We start from the raw sequence: 25,675 nt of genomic DNA on the forward strand, positions 1-25,675 counted from the left end.
TTTAGAACTACCTGCTGCTATGGGCTGTATATAACTGATTTAACTCAGTAACTGTTACACATGGGATTAGTTTTGAACTTTAAAATGAAGCTTAACAAAAATTTCACAATAAAAGCCTTGAATATTTTTACATCATGTAATTGCTCTTTTTGGCTTTATTTGACTTTTTCATCCAAAGCACTGTTACACATGGTATTAGTTTGGCCCTTTGAAATGAAGCTTAACAAAAATTTCAAAATAAAAGCCTTGAATATTTTTACATCAGGAAATTGCTCTTTTGAGCTTTATATAACTGATTTAACCCAGCAATTGTTACACATGTGATTAGTGTGGCAATTTAAAATTAAGCTTGATGAAAATTTCAAAATAAAAGCCTTGAATATTTTTACATCAAGTAATTGCTGTTTTTGGCTTTATGTGACTTTTTCATCCAAAGCACTGTTACACGTGGTATTAGTTTGGCCCTCTGAAATGAAGCATACTGAACATTTCAAAATAAAAGCCTTGAATATTTTTACATCAACTACTTGCTTTTTCAGCATTATATAACTGATTTAACCCAATGACTATTACACATGGGATTAAAATAGACTGTTTTGCATGAGCAGCAGATAGATCCTCTATTGCACATGTGTCAAACTCAAGGCCCGCGGGCCACATGTGGCCGGCTACGTCATTTTATGTCGCCCTCTCCCCCCTACCACCGTTTTACAGCCCCATTGATTGACTTAAAATAGGTTTTGAGCACGAATTGACTACAACCTACATATCCCATAATGCCTTCCGATTCTTACCAACCAACATTACGGCTTCTCGCCACTAGAGTGCAGCAGAGTCACCTCAAGCTGATGATTAATTTTCCCAGCGAATAAAACTGAAAGATCGACAAGCTAACAAGCTAAAGAGCGAAGTCCCGTGATGTTTCAATCGAGGACTTTTACCGTCTACTGCCCCCTGATTTGATGCCACAGCTTCGACTCCATGCAGCTCGTGTTTTGTCCACGTTTGGAAGCACCTATCTGTGCGAACAGATGTTTTCAATAATGACTTTAAACAAGACCAAGCACAGATCGCGCATTACTGACGAAAACCTACACGCCGTTTTGCGGATTGCCACAGAATAGAACTAAAACCAGACATCGACGAACTGACCAGGGGAAAACGGTGCCTGACATCCGGCCAGAAAACATTGGTAAGCACAAACAAACTACATTTAAATAGAATGAATGTAAAACCAAAACGCAGTATACTGGAATATGCATATAGTTTATTGATTTTGCTTGTGTTTTGTTTATTTACAGAACACAACGCAATTTTTAAACTGAGCAGTAATTTTACATCCATGCAAACTCAAATGTAATATTTAAAACTTGAATACATAAAATCAGTTATTTAAAAGGTGTTGTATTTAAGAGGTGTTGTTTAAAAATAAAAAAGATAGCAATTTCTTTTTATTGCAGAGACATTAGATTCTTAAATTTATGGTATTCTTTAAATGTTGTAATTTTGGTTCATTGTAAACTTTACCTGTAAAAAGTTTGTAGAAATCTTTAACATAAGGTCAATATATATTTTTAAACTGTAATATGTTGTGTGTGTGTGCGTTATTGAAAATTTATATTTGTGAAAATCATTAGGTAAATGCTAATGAACTGCCTTCCTGCAGTTTATGAGCATTGAACTGTTACTAAACAGTTCAATGCAAGGTTCATTAGCGTTAGCATTTTAGCTTCAATAAGCTATTAGCTATTTATTTTACTTTTTAGCAATGTTTAGTATACTGAATGGAGTAAATCAATTACAGAAAATATCCTAGTGATTTCCCACATACTGATGAAAGCAATGACGCTAACATTAGCGTTTCTGCTGATTTTAGCTGATATACTTACTTTATAATACTGAATGGTGCACGTCCGCCTCGCTTAACGTTCTTGCGATTCTCCGCGTGCCACTGATTACGTTGCGGCGTTCTTTAGCGTCGACGCCGATTTGTGGCGTGACGACGCCGGGCCCAGACCCACGGGCGCGCCTCGGCAGGCCCCGGCTAAATTTCTTCCGAAATTTTTCTAGTATTTATTATTCTTCCGTTACCGTTAATGCGGCTCGTACCGCTGCGAGCCCACCCACAAAAGTGGTATCAAAACGTGCGGCTTATTCCCGGCATTGGAGCTATTATTTTTATAAGGAATCGGACTTACGATGGCGACGTAAAAAGCGAAAAACGAGCCAAATTTCCAACTGCCGAAACGCAGAGCCTAACTGACACCAACTGCCGCTCCTTTAGAGTGAGAAATGAAGAGAATTTTTGACCCCAAATTAATTTTGAGATCGCCCTCACGCCCACAAATATCGCCCAATTGGTATCAAACTCGGTCATGACATCGATACGCCTGCCTGCTCCGGTAAAATGTTTTCGAAATTTCTCTAGGGCTTACGGTTTTCTGTCAAGGTGCTTCAGAGCGAAATCATGCGCCAGGATAACTGACGCTCTCCCAGATTCACTTCCATGTATTTCTGAAAAATGTCTGAGCTCTGCATGCACCATTTTTGTCTCATCACTGCAATTACTGTGAGTGAGCTACAAATATGAATCGCGGTACTATGGAAGACGACAAATAGCTCTTTCATATGCTTCAAACGGTTTTCCAATACGTCTCTCGGTTCCTGAACGGCAAGGAGTTGTTCGACTGCTTTTTCCATATAAACCAATGGGGTGTCTCACAAAGATAGAAATCTTTTTCCACCTTTCTGTGTCACACACACATGACAGTTAGCAGAGGATTGATAACCATAGCAATGGAACACAGGAGGGGATTGGCTGCTGGTCAGGACTACAAATACGCATCACTGTAGTTCTAATCAATACTCAGTTAAAACAGAGGGCTGAGCAGCCATTTAGAGCTACAGGCTGTTGTGGCCAGTAAATAACGGATTTAACCCAAACACTGTTAGACATTTTAATTAGTGTGATCATTTAATATGAAGCTTATGTATTTTTTCAAAATAAAAGCCTCAATATCCCCCTCATGTTAATGCACCGCCGTAGGCGGTGCAATAATACTAGCATGCATTATATTTTTCTCTCAGGTTAGGGAACTTTAGCATTAGCCTTTTACCTTAAATAAGCTATTAGCTATTTTCTTACTTATTAGCCATGTTTAATATACTGAGTGGAGTAAGTCAATTACAGACAACATTCTAATGATATCCCACATGCTATTGACAGCATGTAGAGAAAGATATGTTCAGAAAAACTAACTGCTTCAAACAGTTATAATTCTGTCTCTCCCTCTCTGTCTCACTCACACGACAGCTTAGCTGCTCTTTAGAACTACAATGACTGAAGGTTAGAACTACAACATGGCGGACACTGAGTGCCTACAAAAGAGGTCTGAGCTGAATGTCAGAACTACAACATGGTGGAACTGTCAGTTACTACAGAGGAGGACTGAGCTGGCCTTTAGAACTACTTGTGTTTTGGGCTTTTTATAACTGATTTTACCCAACCATTGTTACACATGGATTTAATGTGGCAATTTAAAATAAAGCTTAATGAAAATTTCAAAATAAAAGCCTTGACAATTTTTGCATCAGAAAATTGCTCTTTTGAGCTTTATATAACTGATTTAACCCAGCAATTGTTACACATGGGATTAGTGTGGCAATTTAAAATTAAGCTTAATGAAAATTTCAAAATAAAAGCCTTGAATATTTTTACATTATGTAATTGCTCTTTTTGGCTTTATGTGACTTTTTTATCCAAAGCACTGATACACATGGGAATAGTTTGGCCCTTTGAATGAAGCTTAACAAAAATTTCAAAATAAAAGCCTTGACAATTTTTACATCAGATAATTGCTCTTTTTGACTTTATGTGACTTTTTAATCCAAAGCACTGTTACACATGGGATGAGTTTGGCCCTTTGAAATGAAGCTTAACAAAAATTTCAAAATAAAAGCCTTGCCAATTTTTACATCAGATAATTGTTCTTGTGAGCATTATATAACTGATTTTATCCAATCACTGTTATACATGGTATTAGTTTGCACCTTGGAAAGGAAGCTTAACAAAAATTTCAAAATAAAAGCCTTGAGAAATCTTACATTAGGTAATTGCACTTTTGAGTAATAAATAACTGATTTAACCCAATGACTATTAGACATGGGATTAGTTTCGACCTTTGAAATTAAGCTTAACAAAAATTTCAAAATAAAAGCCTCAACATGCCCCTGAGGTTAGTGCACCGCCGCAGGCGGTGCAATAATATTAATCTGCATTATCTTTTTCTCTCAGGTTAGGGAACTGCCTTGCGCAGCAAGGCAGTTCATTAGCATTAGCATTTTAGCTTATATAAGCTATTAGCTATTTATTTGACTTATTAGCCATGTTTAGTCTACTGAATGGAGTAATACCATTATAGAAAACATCCTAGTGATGTCCCACATGCTACTGACAGCAATCACGCTAACATTAGCATTTTTGCTAATTTTAGCTGATACACTTACTTTATCCTACTGAATGGTGCAAGTCCATGTTAGTAAACATTCTTGTCAATCTCCACATGCTATTGATTACGTTGCAGCTTTCTTTAGCATCGATGCTAATTTCTAGCATCAGAACGCTGGGTCCAAACCGACGGGCACACTTTGGCAGGCCCCGGTTAAATTTCTTCAGGAATTTTTCTAGTATTTATTGGGGCCTGCCCATAGCAATGCATAGGGATGTAATCCCTATGCATTGCATGGCAGGCACCTATTGTTCTACACCTCAAAATAACTGCCGCTTCCTACTACCGTTAATGCGGCTCGTACCGCTGCATGCCCCCTCACAATATATATATCAAAACGTGAGGCTCAATCCCGTGAGGGGAGCTATTACTTTTGTTGGCATTTCGAGTAACTGTGGCGACATAATTAACAAAAAACGAGCCAAATTTAACTCAAAACAAAAGTCTAACTGACACAAAACAGTGTCAGTTAGACTCAAAATAGACATAGAATTTAGTCTGCCTCTCTGAACTGCTCTTTAGAACTACAATGACTGAAGGTTAGAACTACAACATGGCGGACACTGAGTGCCTACAAAAGAGGTCTGAGCTGAATGTCAGAACTACAACATGGTGGAACTGTCAGTTACTACAGAGGAGGACTGAGCTGGCCTTTAGAACTACTTGTGTTTTGGGCTTTTTATAACTGATTTTACCCAACCATTGTTACACATGATATTAGTTTAGCTCTTTGAAATGAAGCATACTGAAAATTTCAAAATAAAAGCCTTGAATATTTTTACATGACGTAATTGCTCTTTTTGGCTTTATTTGACTTTTTCATCCAAAGCACTGTTACACATGGGATTGGTTCGGAACTTTAAAATGGAGCATACTGAAAATTTCAAAACAAAAGCCTTGAATATTTTTACATGACGTAATTGCTCTTTTTGGCTTTATTTGACTTTTTCATCCAAAGCACTGTTACACATGGGATTGGTTCGGAACTTTAAAATGGAGCATAATAATAATTTCAAAATAAAAGCCTTGAATATTTTTAACTCAGGTAATTGCTGTTTTTGGCTTTATATGACTTTTTCATCCAAAGCACTGTTACACATGGGATTCGTTCGGAATTTTAAAATGGAGCATAATAATAATTTCAAAATAAAAGCCTTGAATATTTTTACATCAGGTAATTGCTGTTTTTGACTTTTTCATCCAAAGCACTGTTACACATGGTATTAGTTTGGCCCTTTGAAATGAAGCATACTGAAACTTCCAAAATAAAAGCCTTGAATATTTTTACATCATGTAATTGCTCTTTTTGGCTTTATTTGACTTTTTCATCCAAAGCACTCTTACACGTGGTATTAGTTCAGAACTTTAAAATGAAGCATACTGAAAATTTCAAAATAAAAGCCTTGAATATTTTTATATCAGCTACTTGTGTTTTGAGCATTATATAACTATTTTAACCCAAGGACTATTACGCATGGGATTAGTTTGGCCCTTTGAAATGAAGTTTAACAAAACTTCCAAAATAAAAGCCTTGACAACATTTTAAATTGTACCGAATGGTGCACGTCCGCCTTGCTTAACGTTCTTGTGGTTCTCCGCGTGCCACTGATTACGTTGCGGCGTTCTTTAGCGTCGACGCCAATTTGTGGCGTGACGACGCCGGGCCCGAACCCGACGGGCGCGCCTTGGCAGGCCCCGGCTAAATTTCTTCCGAAATTTTCTTTTCTAGTTGGGGCCTGCCATGCAAAGCAATGGCAGGAACCTATTACTATTGTCGGAGAGAAGCGTCTCTTTAATATTCTTTATTCTTCCGTAACCGTTAATGCGGCTCATACCGCTTGGTGCACACCTACAAATGAGGTATCAAAACGTGCAGAAAATTCACGCCATTGGAGCTATTACTTGTGGTGGGATTTGGGCTTAACGTGGCGACATAATTCGCAAAAAACTACGAAAAAAACCCCATTATAAGTCAATGGGAAAAATCCTAGAAATACCCTATTTTTGAGGATTTTCTGTGTCGTCACAAATTCACCTAGAAATGCCATTCAAATTTCATTTTGTAGATATGTCTGTGATCTCTTCGAAAGTGAAGACGGCTCGTCGATACCAGTTACGGTTTGTCCACAATTTGCCTCTAAGCGACCCAAAGTTTCTCATTTTTCTTCAAATTAGAGTGACAGCCCATCTCGGTTCAGATCTGGGCACAACATTTCTTTCTCTCATCGCTGTAAATGCTCTGAGTGAGGTACAGATATGAATCTCGGGACTATCGCAGAAGACACATTGAACTGTCATACGCTACAAACGCTTTTCGAATATGTATTACGGTTCCCGAACAGGAAGGATTTGTTTCCAATGCTTCTTTTCAGTAAAACGTGTTTGCTCAAACACACAATTGTGTGTTTGACAGCTCAGAGCTCAGAGCTCACACCCTGCTGAGACCATTATTTGCCATAGCAACGGAACTCAAGAGGCTATTGGCTGCTGATTTGTACTACAAATACGCATCATTGTAGTTCTATCTATCCTCAGTTGAAACAGATCAGGACTGAGAACTGGCCTTTAGAACTACGTGCTGCTATGGGCTGTATATAACTGATTTAACTCAGTAACTGTTACACATGGGATTAGTTTGGAACTTTAAAATTAAGCATATTGAAAATTTCAAAATAAAAGCCGAAATGAAGCATACTGAAAATTTCAAAATAAAAGCCTTGAATATTTTTACATCATGTAATTGCTGTTTTTGGCTTTGTATGACTTTTTCATCCAAAGCACTGTTACACATGGGATTAGTTTTGAACTTTAAAATGAAGCTTAACAAAAATTTCACAATAAAAGCCTTGAATATTTTTACATCATGTAATTGCTCTTTTTGGCTTTATTTGACTTTTTCATCCAAAGCACTGTTACACATGGTATTAGTTTGGCCCTTTGAAATGAAGCTTAACAAAAATTTCAAAATAAAAGCCTTGAATATTTTCACATCAGAAAATTGCTCTTTTGAGCTTTATATAACTGATTTAACCCAGCAATTGTTACACATGGGATTAGTGTGGCAATTTAAAATTAAGCTTGATGAAAATTTCAAAATAAAAGCTTTGAATATTTTTACATCAGGTAATTGCTGTTTTTGGCTTTATTTGACTTTTTCATCCAAAGCACTGTTACACATGGTATTAGTTTGGCCCTTTGAAATGAAGCTTAACAAAAATTTCAAAATAAAAGCCTTGAATATTTTTACATCATGTAATTGCTCTTTTTGGCTTTATTTGACTTTTTCATCCAAAGCACTGTTACACATGGTATTAGTTTGGCCCTTTGAAATGAAGCATACTGAAAATTTCAAAATAAAAGCCTTGAATATTTTTACATCATGTAATTGCTCTTTTTGGCTTTATTTGACTTTTTCATCCAAAGCACATGGTATTAGTTTGGCCCTTTGAAATGAAGCATACTGAAAATTTCAAAATAAAAGCCTTGAATATTTTTACATCAACTACTTGCGTTTTCAGCATTATATAACTGATTTAACCCAATGACTATTACACATGGGATTAAAATAGACTGTTTTGCATGAGCAGCAGATAGATCCTCTATTGCACATGTGTCAAACTCAAGGCCCGCGGGCCACATGTGGCCCGCTACGTCATTTTATGTGGCCCTCTCCCCCCTACCACCGTTTTACAGCCCCATTGATTGACTTAAAATAGGTTTTGAGCACGAATGGACTACAAACTACATATCCCATAATGCCTTCCGATTCTTACCAACCAACATTACGGCTTCTCGCCACTAGAGTGCAGCAGAGTCACCTCAAGCTGATTATTAATTGTTTTGAGCACGAATGGACTACAAACTACATATCCCATAATGCCTTCCGATTCTTACCAACCAACATTATGGCTTCTCGCCACTAGAGTGCAGCAGAGTCACCTCAAGCTGATTATTAATTTTCCCAGCGAATAAAACTGAAACATCGACAAGCTAAGAAGCTAAAGAGCGAAGTTCCGTGATGTTTCAATCGAGGACTTTTACTTTTACCGTCTACTGCCCCTGATTTAATGCCGCAGCTTCGACTCCACGCAGCTCGTGTTTTGTCCACGTTTGGAAGCACCTATCTGTGCGAAGAGATGTTTTCAATAATGACTTTAAACAAGACCAAGCACAGATCGCGCATTACTGACGAAAACCTACACGCCGTTTTGCGGATTGCCACAGAATAGAACAAAAAACCAGACATCGACGAACTGACCAGGGGGAAACGGTGCCTGACATCCGGCCAGAAAACATTGGTAAGCACAAACAAACTACATTTAAATAGAATGAATGTAAAACCAAAACTCAGTATACTGGAATATGCATATAGTTTATTGATTTTGCTTGTGTTTTGTTTATTTACAGAACACAACACAATGAGGATGTGTGTGAGTTGGTGACAGGGTGAAGAGGGATCAGCGTTGTGTTCAAGGACAGGCAACGTCACCTCATTGTTTTGTTCTTATGTGAAATGCATGTTCGTTGTGTAATAAATAACGAAAAAGTTTTGTGAATGAAGTTGAGAGTTAATATCAAAACTTGTTTTTTATTATTTGTCTGCTTATCTTCAAAGCAGACAAAGAATAATTTTCCCAGCGAATAAAACTGAAACATCGACAAGCTAACGAGCTAAAGAGCGAAGTTTAGCTGAGCAGCTTAAAAATACTGAGCATATTTTTAAACTGCTCAGTTTAAAAATACTGTAATTTTTAAACTGAGCAGTAATTTTACATCCATGCAAACTCAAATGTAATATTTAAAACTTGAATACATAAAATCAGTTATTTAACAATATGAGGTGTTGTTTAAAAATAAAAAAGATAGCAATTTCTTTTTATTGCAGAGACACTAGATTCTTAAATTTATGGTATTCTTTAAATGTTGTAATTTTGGTTCATTGTAAACTTTACCTGTAAAAAGTTTGTAGAAATCTTTAACATAAGGTCAATATATATTTTTAAACTGTGATATGTTGTGTGTGTGTGCGTTATTGAAAATTTATATTTGTGACAATCATTAGGTAAATGCTAATGAACTGCCTTCCTGCAGTTTATGAGCATTGAACTGTTACTAAACAGTTCAATGCAAGGTTCATTAGCGTTAGCATTTTAGCTTCAATAAGCTATTAGCTATTTATTTTACTTTTTAGCAATGTTTAGTATACTGAATGGAGTAAATCAATTACAGAAAATATCCTAGTGATTTCCCACATGCTGATGAAAGGAATGACGCTAACATTAGCGTTTCTGCTGATTTTAGCTGATATACTTACTTTATAATACTGAACGGTGCACGTCCGCCTCGCTTAACGTTCTTGCGATTCTCCGCGTGCCACTGATTACGTCGCGGCGTTCTTTAGCGTCGATGCCGATTTGTGGCGTGACGACGCCGGGCCCATGCCCGACGGGCGCGCCTTGGCAGGCCCCGGCTAAATTTCTTCCGAAATTTTCTAGTATTCTTTATTTTTCTTCCGTAACCGTTAATGCGGCTCATACCGCTGGGTGCACACCTACAAATGAGGTATCAAAACGTGCAGAAAATTCACGCCATTGGAGCTATTATTTTTGGTGAGATTTGGGCTTAACGTGGCGACATAATTCGCAAAAAACTACGAAAAAAACCCCATTATAAGTCAATGGGAAAAATCCTAGAAATACCCTATTTTTGAGGATTTTCTGTGTCGTCACAAATTCACCTAGAAATGCCATTCAAATTTCATTTTGTAGATACGTCTGTGATCTCTTCGAAAGTGAAGACGGCTCGTCGATACCAGTTACGGTTTGTCCACAATTTGCCTCTAAGCGACCCAAAGTTTCTCATTTTTGCTCAAATTAGAGTGAGAGCCGATCTCGGTTCAGATCTGGGCACAACATTTCTTTCTCTCATCGCTGTAAATGTTCTGAGTGAGGTACAGATATGAATCTCGGGACTATCGCAGAAGACACATTGACCTGTCATACGCTCCAAACGCTTTTCGAATATGTATTACGGTTCCCGAACAGGAAGGATTTGTTTCCAATGCTTTTTGTCAGTAAAACGTGTTTGCTCAAACACACAATTGTGTGTTTGACAGCTCAGAGCTCAGAGCTCACACCCTGCTGAGACCATTATTTGCCATAGCAACGGATCTCAAGAGGCTATTGGCTGCTGGTTTGGACTACAAATACGCATCGCTGTAGTTCTATCTATCCTCAGTTGAAACAGATCAGGACTGAACTGGCCTTTAGAACTAATTGCTGCTATGGGCTGTATATAACTGATTTAACTCAGTAACTGTTACACATGGGATTAGTTTGGAACTTTAAAATTAAGCATATTGAAAATTTCAAAATAAAAGCCCTGAATATTTTTACATGACGTAATTGCTCTTTTTGGCTTTATTTGACTTTTCCATCCAAAGCACTGTTACACATGGGATTAGTTTGGCCCTCTGAAATGAAGCATACTGAAAATTTCAAAATAAAAGCCTTGAATATTTTTACATCATGTAATTGCTTTTTTTGGCCGTATGTGACTTTTTCATCCAAAGCACTGTTACACATGGGATTAGTTTGGAACTTTAAAATGGAGCATAATAATAATTTCAAAATAAAAGCCTTGAATATTTTTTACATCATGTAATTGCTGTTTTTGGCTTTGTATGACTTTTTCATCCAACGCACTGTTACACATGGGATTAGTTCGGAACTTTAAAATGGAGCATAATAATAATTTCAAAATAAAAGCCTTGAATATTTTTACATCATGTAATTGCTCTTTTTGGCTTTATTTGACTTTTTCATCCAAAGCACTGTTACACGTGGTATTAGTTCGGAACTTTGAAATGAAGCATACTGAAAATTTCAAAATAAAAGCCTTGAATATTTTTACATGACGTAATTGCTCTTTTTGGCTTTATTTGACTTTTTCATCTAAAGCACTGTTACACATGGTATTAGTTTGTCCCTTTGAAATGAAGCATACTGAAAATTTCAAAATAAAAGCCTTGAATATTTTTACATCATGTAATGCTCTTTTTGGCTTTATTTGACTTTTTCATCCAAAGCACTGTTACACATGGGATTAGTTTGGCGCTTTGAAATGAAGCTTAACAAACATTTCAAAATAAAAGCCTTGAATATTTTTACATCAGCTACTTGTGTTTTGAGCATTATATAACTATTTTAACCCAATGACTGTTACGCATGGGATTAGTTTGGCCCTTTGAAATGAAGTTTAACAAAACTTCCAAAATAAAAGCCTTGACAACATTTTAAATCATACTGAATGGTGCACGTCCGCCTCGCTTAACGTTCTTGCGGTTCTCCGCGTGCCACTGATTACGTTGCGGCGTTCTTTAGCGTCGACGCCAATTTGTGGCGTGACGACGCCGGGCCCAAGCCCAACGGGCGCGCCTTGGCAGGCCCCGGCTAAATTTCTTCCGAAATTTTCTAGTTATTATTATAATTCTTTATTTTTCATCCGTAACCGTTAATGCGGCTCATACCGCTGCGTGCACACCTACAAAAGAGGTATCAAAACCTGCAGAAAATTCACGCCATTCCAGCTATTACTTTTGGTGGGATTCGGGATGAACATGGCGACATAATTCGCAAAAAACTACGAAAAAAAACCCATTATAAGTCAATGGGAAAAATCCTACAAACACCCTAATACCCTACTGGCTAAAACAGAGAATTGTCTCCCCCAGCTGGCTCAAATGAAGTATTGTAAGTCTGAAAAGCGAAAAGAGCAAGTATGAAAAAAAAAAAGATTGTGCCTTGGATATACTGGATTAAACAAAACTTTAAATTTGATTGGTAAACATCCAACAGGTAGATGTGAGTGTGGTATGGATATGGAAACAGTAGAACATGTAATAATTAATTGTGGAAAATATAAAGCAAGTAGAGAGAAGCTAAAACAATAAATTAGGAAATATGATATAGAGACATTTAAACTTAATAAGATATTAATTAAACACAAAATAAATAAAGCGGTTATTAAATTTTTGAAGGTAACAGGATTATATGTAAGAATTTAGATTGGGGGAGATGCTGTCGTACACACTCCAGCACAGTAGATGGCGATAATACATATTAACGTTAGATGTCACCCGCCGCTAAAATCACAAAGAAGCAGAAGAAGCTTAACGGTAAGAAGTGTTTGTGTTCTGTCCATAAAATATACTATTTCATTTAATTACTATATTATTAGAACTGCTTACAGTTGTTAAATGTAATGTGTTCTTTAAGAAATGTGATTGATTTTACAAGTTTGACTGCTGTGGGATATTTTGTTGTGGCTCTGATAGCGTAGCTGCTAGCTTGATGGAATATTTTTTCCACGACAAAAACCGGAATCACAATTTGTTCACATGTTAGCAATTTGCTAACTGGCTTTCGTGAAAGCCAGTTATTGATTACATTGAAGCGTTCTTTAGCATCGATGCTAATTTGTAGCGTGACAACGCCGGGCCGAACCGACGGGCAAGCTTTGGCAGGCCCCTGCTAAATTTCTTCAGAAATTTTCTAGTTGGGGCCTGCCATGCAAAGCAATGGCAGGAACCTATTACTCTACACCCAACAAGGTGTCTCTTTATTGGGGCCTGCCCATAGCAATGCATAAGGAGAGCAGTACTGACTTGCGAAGCAAGTCAGTACTGCCTCCATGCATTGCATGGCAGGCACCTATTATTCTACACCCAATAGAATGTCTCTTTATTTATATCTTTATAGATTTATTTTTCTTCCATCACCGTTAATGCGGCTCGTACCGCTGCGTGCACCCCCACAAAAGTGGTATCAAAACGTGCGGCTCGATGCCGAGAAGGGAGCTATTATTTTTATAAGGAATCGGACTTACAATGGCGACGTAAAAAGCGTCAAACGAGCAAAATTTCCAACTGCCGAAACGCAGAGCCTAACTGACACCAACTGCCGCTTTTTTAGAGTGAGAAATGAAGAGAATTTTTGACCCCAAACTAATTTTGAGATCGCCCTCACGCCCACAAATATTGCCCAATTGGTATCAAACTCGGTCATGACATCGATACGCCTGCCTGCTCCGGTAAAATGTTTTCGAAATTTCTCTAGGGCTTACGGTTTTCTGTCAAGGTGCTTCAGAGCGAAATCAAGCGCCAGGATAACTGACGCTCTCCCAGATTCACTTCCATGTATTTCTGAAAAATTTCTGAGCTCTGCATGCACCATTTTTGTCTCATCACTGCAATTACAGTGAGTGAGCTACAAATATGAATCGTGGAACTATGGGAGAAGACAAATAGCCCTTTCATATGCTTCAAACGGTTTTCCAATACGTCTCTCGGTTCCTGAACGGCAAGGAGTTGTTCAGACTGCTTTTTCCATATAAACCAATGGGGTGTCTCACAAAGATAGAAATCTTTTTCCACCTCTCTGTGTCACACACACATGACAGTTAGCAGAGGATTGGTAACCACAGCAATGGAACACAGGAGGGGATTGGCTGCTGGTTAGGACTACAAATACGCATCACTGTAGTTCTAATCAACACTCAGTTAAAACAGAGGGCTGAGCTGCCATTTAGAGCAATTGGCTGTTTTGGCCAGTAAATAACGGATTTAACCCAAACACTGTTAGACATTTTAATTAGTGTGGTCATTTAATATGAAGCTTATGTTTTTTTTCAAAATAAAAGCCTCAATATTCCCCTCAGGTTAATGCACCGCCGTAGGCGGTGCAATAATATTAGCATGCATTATATTTTTCTCTCAGGTTAGGGAACTACCTTGCGCAGCAAGGCAGCTCATTAGCATTAGCCTTTTGCCTTAAATAAGCTATTAACTATTTTCTTACTTATTAGCCATGTTTAATATACTGAGTGCAGTAAGTCAATGACAGACAACATTCTAATGATATGCCACTGCTTCAAACAGTTACAATTCTGTCTCTCCCTCTCTGTCTCACTCACATGACAGCTGAACTGCTCTTTAGAACTACAATGACTGAAGGTTAGAACTACAACATGGCGGACACTGAGTGCCTACAAAAGAGGTCTGAGCTGAATGTCAGAACTACAACATGGTGGAACTGTCAGTTACTACAGAGGAGGACTGAGCTGGCCTTTAGAACTACTTGTGTTTTGGGCTTTTTATAACTGATTTTACCCAACCATTGTTACACATGGGATTAGTGTGGCAATTTAAAATGAAGCTTACTGAAAATTTCAAAATAAAAGCCTTGAATATTTTTACATCATGTAGTTGCTCTTTTTGGCTTTATTTGACTTTTTCATCCAAAGCACTGTTACACATGGGATTAGTGTGGCAATTTAAAATTAAGCTTAACAAAAATTTCAAAATAAAAGCCTTGACAATTTTTACATCAGATAATTGCTCTTTTGAGCATTATATAACTGATTTAACCCAGCAATTGTTACACATGGGATTAGTTTGGCACTTTGAAATGAAGCTTAACAAAAATTTCAAAATAAAAGCCTTGAGAAATTTTACATTAGGTAATTGCTCTTTTGAGCAATAAATAACTGATTTAACCCAATGACTATTAGACATGGGATTAGTTTGGACCTTTGAGATTAAGCTTAACAAAAATTTCAAAATAAAAGCCTCATCATGCCCCTGAGGTTAGTGCACCGCCGTAGGCGGTGCAATAATATTATTCTGCATTATCTTTTTCTCTCAGGTTAGGGAACTGCCTTGCACAGCAAGGCAGTTCATTAGCATTAGCATTTTAGCTTAAATAAGCTATTAGCTATTTATTTGACTTATTAGCCATGTTTTTTCTACTGAATGGAGTAATACCATTATAGAAAACATCCTTGTGATGTCCCACATGCTAGTGACAGCAATCATGCTAACATTAGCATTTTTGCTAATTTTAGCTGATGCACTTACTTTATCATACTGAATGGTGCAAGTGAATGTTAGTCAACAGTCTTGTCAATCTCCTCATACTATTGCAGCTTTCTCTAGCATTGATGCTAATTTCTAGCATCAGAACGCTGGGTCCAAACCGACGGGCACACTTTGGCAGGCCCCGGTTAAATTTCTTCAGGAATTTTCTAGTTTATTTATATCTATCTTTATAGATTTATTTTTCTTCCATCACCGTTAATGCGGCTCGTACCGCTGCGTGCACCCCCACAAAAGTGGTATCAAAACGTGCGGCTCGATGCCGAGAAGGGAGCTATTATTTTTATAAGGAATTGGACTTACGATGGCGACGTAAAAAGCGAAAAACGAGCAAATTTTCCAACTGCCAAAACGCAGAGCATAACTGACACCAACTGCCGCTTTTTTAGAGTGAGAAATGAAGAGAATTTTTGACCCCAAAATAATTTTGAAATCGCCGTCACGCCCATAAATATCGCACGATTAGTATCAAAATCGGTCCTGACATTGATACGCCTGTCTGCTCCGGTAAAATGTTTTCGAAATTTATCTAGACCGTACGGTTTTCTGTCACGGTGCTTCAGAGCAAAGTCATGCGACAGGATTTTCTGTCGCTCTCTCAGGCTCTCTCCCATGTATTTTCATATATTTCTCAAAAATTTCAGATCTGGGCACACCATTTCTTTCTCTTATCGCTGTTAATACTGTGAGTGACGTAGAGATATGAATTGCGGGACTATCGGAGACGACAAATAGCCCTCTCATACGCTTCAAACGCTTTTCGAATATGTATTACGGTTCCCGAACGGGAAGGAGTTGTTTCCAATGCTTTTTTTAGTTCAAACTGGCTGGCTCAAACAGAGAATTGTCTCCCCCTGCATGTCTCACTCACAGCTGACAGTTGGCAGAGAGAATTATTTACCATAGCAACGGAACTCAGGAGGCTATTGGCTGCTTGTTAGGACTACAAATACGCATCACTGTAGTTCTAACTATAGTGGAAGACTCAGTTGAAACAGAGGAGGACTGAACTGGCCTTTATAACTACTTGCTGCTATGGGCTGTATATAACTGATTTAACTCAGTCACCGTTACACATGGGATTAGTTTGGCCTTTTGAAATGAAGCATAAAGAAAATTTCAAAATAAAAGCCTTGAATATTTTTACATCAACTACTTGTGTTTTGAGCATTATATAACTGATTTAACCCAATGACTATTACACATGGGATTAGTTTGGACCTTTGAAATTAAGCTTAACAAAAATTTCAAAATAAAAGCCTCAACATGCCCCTGAGGTTAGTGCACCGCCGCAGGCGGTGCAATAATATTATTCTGCATTATCTTCTTCTCCCAGGTTAGGGAACTGCCTTGCGCAGCAAGGCAGTTCATTAGCATTAGCATTTTAGCTTAAATAAGCTATTAGCTATTTATTTGACTTATTAGCCATGTTTAGTATACTGAATGGAGTAAGTCCATTATAGAGAACATCCTAGTGATGTCCCACATGCTAGTGACAGCAATGATGCTAACATTAGCATTTTTGCTAATTTTAGCTGATACACTTACTTTATCATACTGAACGGTGCAAGTACATGTTAGTCAACATTCTTGTCATTGTCCTCATATGATTGCGGCTTTTTTTAGCATTGATGCTAATTTCTAGCATCAGAACGCTGGGTCCAAACCGACGGGCACACTTTGGCAGGCCCCGGTTAAATTTCTTCAGGAATTTTCTAGTTTATTTCTTTATTTCTTTATATCTTTATTTATTTTTCTTCCATCACCGTTAATGCGGCTCGTACCGCTGCGTGCACCTCCACAAAAGTGGTATCAAAACGTGCGGCTCGGTGCCGAGAAGGGAGCTATTATTTTTATAAGGAATCGGACTTACGATGGCGACGTAAAAAGCGTCAAACGAGCCAAATTTCCAACTGCCGAAACGCAGAGCCTAACTGACACCAACTGCCGCTTTTTTAGAGTGAGAAATGAAGAGAATTTTTGACCACAAAATAATTTTGAAATCGCCCTCATGCCCACAAATATCGCCCAATTGGTATCAAACTCGGTCATGACATTGATACGCCTGCCTGCTCCGGTAAAATGTTTTCGAAATTTCTCTAGGGCTGACGGTTTTCTGTCAAGGTGCTTCAGAGCGAAATCATGCGCCAGGATAACTGACGCTCTCCCAGATTCACTTCCATGTATTTCTGAAAAATTTCTGAGCTCTGCATGCACCATTTTTGTCTCATCACTGCAATTACTGTGAGTGAGCTACAAATATGAATCGCGGAACTATGGGAAACGACAAATAGCCCTCTCATATGCTTCAAACGGTTTTCCAATACGTCTCTCGGTTCCTGAACGGCAAGGAGTTGTTCAGGCTGCTTTTTCCATATAAACCAATGGGGTGTCTCACAAAGATAGAAATCTTTTTCCACCTCTCTGTGTCACACACACATGACAGTTAGCAGAGGATTGATAACCATAGCAATGGAACACAGGAGGGGATTGGCTGCTGGTTAGGACTACAAATATGCATCACTGTAGTTCTAATCAACACTCAGTTAAAACAGAGGGCTGAGCTGCCATTTAGAGCTATTGGCTGTTTTGGCCAGTAAATAACGGATTTAACCCAAACACTGTTAGACATTTTAATTAGTGTGATCATTTAATATGAAGCTTATGTTTTTTTTCAAAATAAAAGCCTCAATATCCCCCTCAGGTTAATGCACCGTCGTAGCCGGTGCAATAATATTAGCATGCATTATATTTTTCTCTCAGGTTAGGGAACTGCCTTGCGCAGCAAGGCAGTTCATTAGCATTAGCCTTTCTATTAGCTATTTTCTTACTTATTAGCCATGTTTAATATACTGAGTGGAGTAAGTCAATGACAGACAACATTCTAATGATATGCCACTGCTTCAAACAGTTACAATTCTGTCTCTCCCTCTCTGTCTCACTCACAAGACAGCTGAACTGCTCTTTAGAACTACAATGACTGAAGGTTAGAACTACAACATGGCGGACACTGAGTGCCTACAAAAGAGGTCTGAGCTGAATGTCAGAACTACAACATGGTGGAACTGTCAGTTACTACAGAGGAGGACTGAGCTGGCCTTTAGAACTACTTGTGTTTTGGGCTTTTTATAACTGATTTTACCCAACCATTGTTACACATGGGATTAGTGTGGCAATTTAAAATGAAGCTTACTGAAAATTTCAAAATAAAAGCCTTGAATATTTTTACATCATGTAGTTGCTCTTTTTGGCTTTATTTGACTTTTTCATCCAAAGCACTGTTACACATGGGATTAGTGTGGCAATTTAAAATTAAGCTTAACAAAAATTTCAAAATAAAAGCCTTGACAATTTTTACATCAGATAATTGCTCTTTTGAGCATTATATAACTGATTTAACCCAATGACTATTAGACATGGGATTAGTTTGGACCTTTGAAATTAAGCTTAACAAAAATTTCAAAATAAAAGCCTCTACATGCCCCTGAGGTTAGTGCACCGCCGCAGGCGGTGCAATAATATTATTCTGCATTATCTTTTTCTCTCAGGCTAGGGAACTGCCTTGCGCAGCAAGGCAGTTCATTAGCATTAGCATTTTAGCTTTAATAAGCTATTAGCTATTTATTTTACTTTTTAGCCATGTTTAGTCTACTGAATGGAGTAAGTACATTATAGACAACATCCTAGTGATGTCCCACATGCTACTGACAGCAATCACGCTAACATTAGCATTTTTGCTAATTTTAGCTGATACACTTAGTTTATCATACTGAATGGTGCAAGTCCATGTTAGTAAACATTCTTGTCAATCTCCACATGCTATTGATTACATTGCAGCTTTCTTTAGCATTGATGCTAATTTCTAGCATCAGAACGCTGGGTCCAAACCGACGGGCACACTTTGGCAGGCCCCGGTTAAATTTCTTCAGGAATTTTCTAGTTCTTTATTTTTCTTCCGTAACCGTTAATGCGGCTCATACCGCTGGGTGCACACCTACAAATGAGGTATCAAAACGTGCAGAAAATTCACGCCATTGGAGCTATTACTTCTGGTGGGATTTGGGCTTAACGTGGCGACATAATTCGCAAAAAACTGCGAAAAAAAACCCATTATAAGTCAATGGGAAAAATCCTAGAAATACCCTATTTTTGAGGATTTTCTGTGTCGTCACACATTCACCTAGAAATGCCATTCAAATTTCATTTTGTAGATACGTCTGTGATCTCTTCGAAAGTGAAGACGGCTCGTCGATACCAGTTACGGTTTGTCCACAATTTGCCTCTAAGCGACCCAAAGTTTCTCATTTTTCTTCAAATTAGAGTGACAGCCCATCTCGGTTCATATCTGGGCACAACATTTCTTTCTCTCATCACTGTAAATGCTCTGAGTGAGGTACAGATATGAATCTCGGGACTATCGCAGAAGACACATTGAACTGTCATACGCTTAAAACGCTTTTCGAATATGTATTACGGTTCCCGAACAAGAAGGATTTGTTTCCAATGCTTTTTTTCAGTAAAGTGTGTTTGCTCAAACACACTTGTGTGTTTGAGAGCTCAGAGCTCAAAGCTCACACCTGCTGAGACCATTATTTACCATAGCAACGGAACTCAAGAGGCTATTGGCTGCTGGTTAGGACTACGAATACGCATCGCTGTAGTTCTATCTATAGTGGAATACTCAGTTGAAACAGATCAGGACTGAACTGGCCTTTACAACTAATTGCTGCTTTGGGCTGTATATAACTGATTTAACTCAGTAACTGTTACACATGGGATTAGTTTGGAACTTTAAAATTAAGCATATTGAAAATTTCACAATAAAAGCCCTGAATATTTTTACATGACGTAATTGCTCTTTTTGGCTTTATTTGACTTTTTCATCCAAAGCACTCTTACACGTGGTATTAGTTCAGAACTTTAAAATGAAGCATACTGAAAATTTCAAAATAAAAGGCTTGAATATTTTTACATCAGGTAATTGCTGTTTTTGGCTTTATTTGACTTTTTCATCCAAAGCACTGTTACACATGGTATTAGTTTGGCCCTTTGAAATGAAGCTTAACGAAAATTTCAAAATAAAAGCCTTGAATATTTTTACATCATGTAATTGCTCTTTTTGGCTTTATTTGACTTTTTCATCCAAAGCACTGTTACACATGGTATTAGTTTGGCCCTTTGAAATGAAGCATACTGAAAATTTCAAAATAAAAGCCTTGAATATTTTTACATGACGTAATTGCTCTATTTGCCTTTATTTGACTTTTTCATCCAAAGCACTCTTACACGTGGTATTAGTTCAGAACTTTAAAATGAAGCATACTGAAAATTTCAAAATAAAAGCCTTGAATATTTTTACATGACGTAATTGCTCTATTTGCCTTTATTTGACTTTTTCATCCAAAGCACTCTTACACGTGGTATTAGTTCAGAACTTTAAAATGAAGCATACTGAAAATTTCAAAATAAAAGCCTTGAATATTTTTACATCATGTAATTGCTCTTTTTGGCTTTATTTGACTTTTTCATCCAAAGCACTGTTACACGTGGTATTAGTTTGGCCCTTTGAAATGAAGCATACTGAAAATTCCAAAATAAAAGCCTTGAATATTTTTACATCATGTAATTGCTCTTTTTGGCTTTATTTGACTTTTTCATCCAAAGCACTCTTACACGTGGTATTAGTTTGGCCCTTTGAAATGAAGCTTAACAAAAATTTCAAAATAAAAGCCTTGAATATTTTTTACATCATGTAATTGCTCTTTTTGGCTTTATTTGACTTTTTCATCCAAAGCACTCTTACACGTGGTATTAGTTCAGAACTTTAAAATGAAGCATACTGAAAATTTCAAAATAAAAGCCTTGAATATTTTTACATCAGCTACTTGTGTTTTGAGCATTATATAACTATTTTAACCCAAGGACTATTACGCATGGGATTAGTTTGGCCCTTTGAAATGAAGTTTAACAAAACTTCCAAAATAAAAGCCTTGACAACATTTTAAATCGTACTGAATGGTGCACGTCCGCCTCGCTTAACGTTCTTGCGGTTCTCCGCGTGCCACTGATTACGTTACGGCGTTCTTTAGCGTCGATGCCAATTTGTAGCGTGACGACGCCGGGCCCAAACCCCACGGGCGCGCCTTGGCAGGCCCCGGCTAAATTTCTTCCGAAATTTTCTAGTGCATACTACTATAAGAACACCAATACAAAATAAATTATACATGAAATATTATGAGTAAATGATCATTATTGGGGCCTGCCATGCAAAGCAATGGCAGGAACCTATGGCAGGAACCTATTACTATTGTCGGAGAAAGCGTTTCTTTGATCTTCTTTATTTTTCTTCCGTAACCGTTAATGCGGCTCATACCGCTGGGTGCACACCTACAAATGAGGTATCAAAACGTGCAGAAAATTCACGCCATTGGAGCTATTACTTTTGGTGGGATTTGGGGTTAACGTGGCGACATAATTCGCAAAAAACTACGAAAAAAACCCCATTATAAGTCAATGGGAAAAATCCTAGAAATACCCTATTTTTGAGGATTTTCTGTGTCGTCACGAATTCACGTAGAAATGCCATTCAAATTTCATTTTGTAGATACGTCTGTGATCTCTTCGAAAGTGAAGACGGCTCGTCGATACCAGTTACGGTTTGTCCACAATTTGTCTCTAAGCGACCCAAAGTTTCTCATTTTTCCTAAAATTAGAGTGAGAGTCAGGGCCATTAGATCTCGGCTAGAGTGAGAAATGAAGACAATTTTTCACCCCAAAATAATTTTGAAATCGCCATCACGCCCACAAATATCGCACGATTGGTATCAAAATCGGTCCTCACATTGATACGCATGTCTGCTCCGGTAAAATGTTTTCGAAATTTATCTAGATCGTACGGTTTTCTGTCACGGTGCTTCAGAGCAAAGTCATGCGACAGGATTTTCTGAGGCTCTCAGCCTCTCTCACTAACAGTTCACACCTTGGTGAGAAACTTATTTAACATAGCAACGGAACTCAAGAGGCTATTGGCTGCTGATTAGGACTACAAATACGCATCACTGTAGTTCTATCTATAGTGGAACGCTCAGTTGAAACAGATCAGGACTGAACTGGCCTTTAGAACTACGTGCTGCTATGGGCTGTATATAACTGATTTAACTCAGTAACTGTTACACATGGGATTAGTTCGGAACTTTAAAATGAAGCATAATAATAATTTCAAAATAAAAGCCTTGAATATTTTTACATCATGTAATTGCTCTTTTTGGCTTTATTTGACTTTTTCATCCAAAGCACTGTTACACGTGGTATTAGTTTGGCCCTTTGAAATGAAGCATACTGAAAATTTCAAAATAAAAGCCTTGAGAATTTTTACATGAGATTATTGCTGTTTTGAGCATTATATAACTGATTTTATCCAATGACTGTTATTCATGGGATTAGGTTGGCCCTTTGAAATGAAGTTTAACAAAAATTCCAAAATAAAAGCCTTTAATATTTTTACATCAACTACTTGCGTTTTCAGCATTATATAACTGATTTTATCCAATGACTCTTACACATGGGATTAGTTTGGCCCTTTGAAATGAAGCATACTGAAAATTTCAAAATAAAAGCCTTGAGAACTTTTACATGAGATTATTGCTGTTTTGAGCATTATATAACTGATTTTATCCAATGACTGTTATTCATGGGATTAGGTTGGCCCTTTGAAATGAAGTTTAACAAACATTTCAAAATAAAAGCCTTTAATATTTTTACATCAACTACTTGTGTTTTGAGCATTATATAACTATTTTAACCCAAGGACTATTACGCATTGGATTAGTTTGGCCCTTTCAAATGAAGTTTAACAAAACTTCCAAAATAAAAGCCTTGACAACATTTTAAATCATACTGAATGGTGCACGTCCACCTTACTTAACGTTCTTGTGATTCTCAGCATGCTATTGATTACGTTGCAGCGTTCTTTAGCATCGATGCTAATTTGTAGCGTGACAACGCCGGGCCCAAACCGACGGGCACGCCTTGGCAGGCCCCGGCTAAATTTCTTCAGAAATTTTCTAGTTGTCATTTATTACCTCCTCATGCCTGCTGTCGTCAGAAAAAGAAAGCACCCTTCTCCCTAACCCTGCATGTGCTAAGGGAAGCTCATCAGAATTTTTGGGGGTTAGATTGGTGGGGCCTGGCAATACGTATATTCCAATGTTGGAGATTTTTGTAGAACGAGTTGAGGCGATAATCCTCTGTTTGCCTTTTTTCAGGTCTGACTTTTGAAACAGATTTGGAAATTGCCTTTGAGAATAAAGATAATAATAATATTTTGAGACAAAACATCCAGTCAAGGCAGAGTCCATAAAATTAAAAAAAAAACAACAATGAAAAAACATATATGAAATAAATACATAACTGCTATCTACTTCGTTTCCAATTTTAAAAAGAAATTCAAATCTTACCGTTTTAATGCCTGGTTGACCCGTGTTGAAGAATTTGAAGCCAAAGGGCCAGAATTGTTGCCGATATTAGGGCATGAACTTGTTGAGGGAGAGCTTGTATTTCCCACAAGTTCCCTTGTGAGTGCTGTAGCCAAGGCATGAGCCATGTTTCCAACTATCTGCTTTTGAGACAACAAATAAATCTCAATTATATAGACCAATCAACACCTGAGTTGCTAAAAGTTTTGGAATCATAAATATAAAAATATCTTGTAAATTGAAAAATGTATGTGTTTTCCACATTTCAGTCAGTGTTAAATTTTTCACTTTATAAATTGCATAGTTGAAAAAGGACATATACAAATTAAATTTGGAATATTTTATTAATTATCTGCCAGATAATTAATAAAATATAATTATAATAAATTATAATAAAAGACGTCACCTAAGCCTACATTATTGTCGGCATCATAAAAATAGCTGAGCCTGGTGATAAACGTAGACATAGCTGTAATGGGCCAGGAAGATACTGTTTTAAACTGGACCGATGCTGATACTAATCGAGGACTAATAGTAGCTTAGCTAACGTAGACATGAGCTATTGCTAACATAGAAGGGCGAGAACTTTGGGTCGAACTACTTGAAACGTAAAACGTAATCTGAAATAATCTAAAAAATACGCATTACAACGGTCAGTAAAACGTGCAAATTTTAACATCCACTAACTTCGGAAGGTAGACCACGAACACGATCACTCGGCTGACCCGCCATTCTCTTGTTTCTTCTCTCAGTTTGAATGAAGGCTTTTCCCAGTCAGAGCGGAATAAACTTCCACCACCTAGTGGTCGAATTTTTTACCCAAGTAATTACAGTTGTATAGGTCCCAAATGCGGATTCATATATAAACAATCTTATAGTATTAAAAGGTAGACGTGGGTGTAATGACATGTATTTTTCTCTCACAAAAATATGTCTAAGCCACGAGACAAGTAAAGAGAGAAATACATATTGAACTATGGAAAAAAGAAACAGTTCCGAAGAAAACTCAGATGTCCCAGCTTTTACTAGCATGTAAACGCACCATCTACACACAAATTTTGGAGCTTCCACCGAGGCGTGAAATGAGTCTCAAAAATAGTTGTGCACTCGTAACCGGATTTGTGTGTAACTGCAGTTTTGTGTGTGCGTACCAGGTGATTTGTGTGTACTTTTTCAACATGTATTTTATTTTTAAGGTTTACAAATCCTGTTACGCACGCACAAATCTTTTTACGCACGCACAAATCCTGTTACGCACACACAAATCCTGTTACGCACGCACAAATCTTTTTACGCACGCACAAATCTTTTTACGCACGCACAAATCCTGTTACGCACGCACAAATCTTTTTACGCACGCACAAATCCTGTTACGCACGCACAAATCTTTTTACACACGCACAAATCCTGTTACGCACGCACAAATCTTTTCACGCACGCACAAATCTTTTCACGCACGCACAAATCTTTTTACGTACGCACAAATCCTGTTACGCACGCACAAATCCTGTTACGCACGCACAAATCCTGTTACGCACGCACAAATCTTTTTACGCACGCACAAATCTTTTTACGTACGCACAAATCCTGTTACGCACGCACAAATCCTGTTACCCACGCACAAATCTTGTTACGCACGCACAAATCTTTTTACGCACACACAAATCTTTTTGACACTATTTTCACTCCATACACCTGAGGAAGGAAAATACTTTCCGAAACGTCGTGTGTAAGTGCTGTGTTTTCCTCTGACTACCTAT

General features: G+C 37.7%; 1 protein-coding gene and 1 long non-coding RNA gene across 5 annotated transcripts in view; both read right to left on the reverse strand.

Moving 5' to 3' along the window:
• The window catches only part of LOC116711480 (uncharacterized), a 58,006-nt gene extending 32,847 nt beyond the window's left edge, over nucleotides 1–25,159 (reverse strand). For 2 of the 3 annotated variants that reach the window (XR_004337239.1, XR_004337238.1), the window contains exons 1-2: nucleotides 23,898–24,157; nucleotides 23,523–23,736 (exon numbers count right to left, since the gene is read on the reverse strand). This is a non-coding gene — a long non-coding RNA (uncharacterized LOC116711480). Of the gene's footprint in view, nucleotides 1–23,522; nucleotides 23,737–23,897; nucleotides 24,158–24,602 lie in introns of those variants that run through there. The other variant, XR_004337240.1, reaches the window with a different exon arrangement.
• Nucleotides 1–25,675, reverse strand: part of drosha (drosha ribonuclease III) — a 533,117-nt gene that overhangs the window by 373,789 nt on the left and 133,653 nt on the right. The window lies entirely within an intron of this gene.

The sequence above is a fragment of the Xiphophorus hellerii genome, chromosome 21 (assembly GCF_003331165.1).
Source record: "Xiphophorus hellerii strain 12219 chromosome 21, Xiphophorus_hellerii-4.1, whole genome shotgun sequence".
Lineage (NCBI taxonomy): Eukaryota > Metazoa > Chordata > Actinopteri > Cyprinodontiformes > Poeciliidae > Xiphophorus > Xiphophorus hellerii.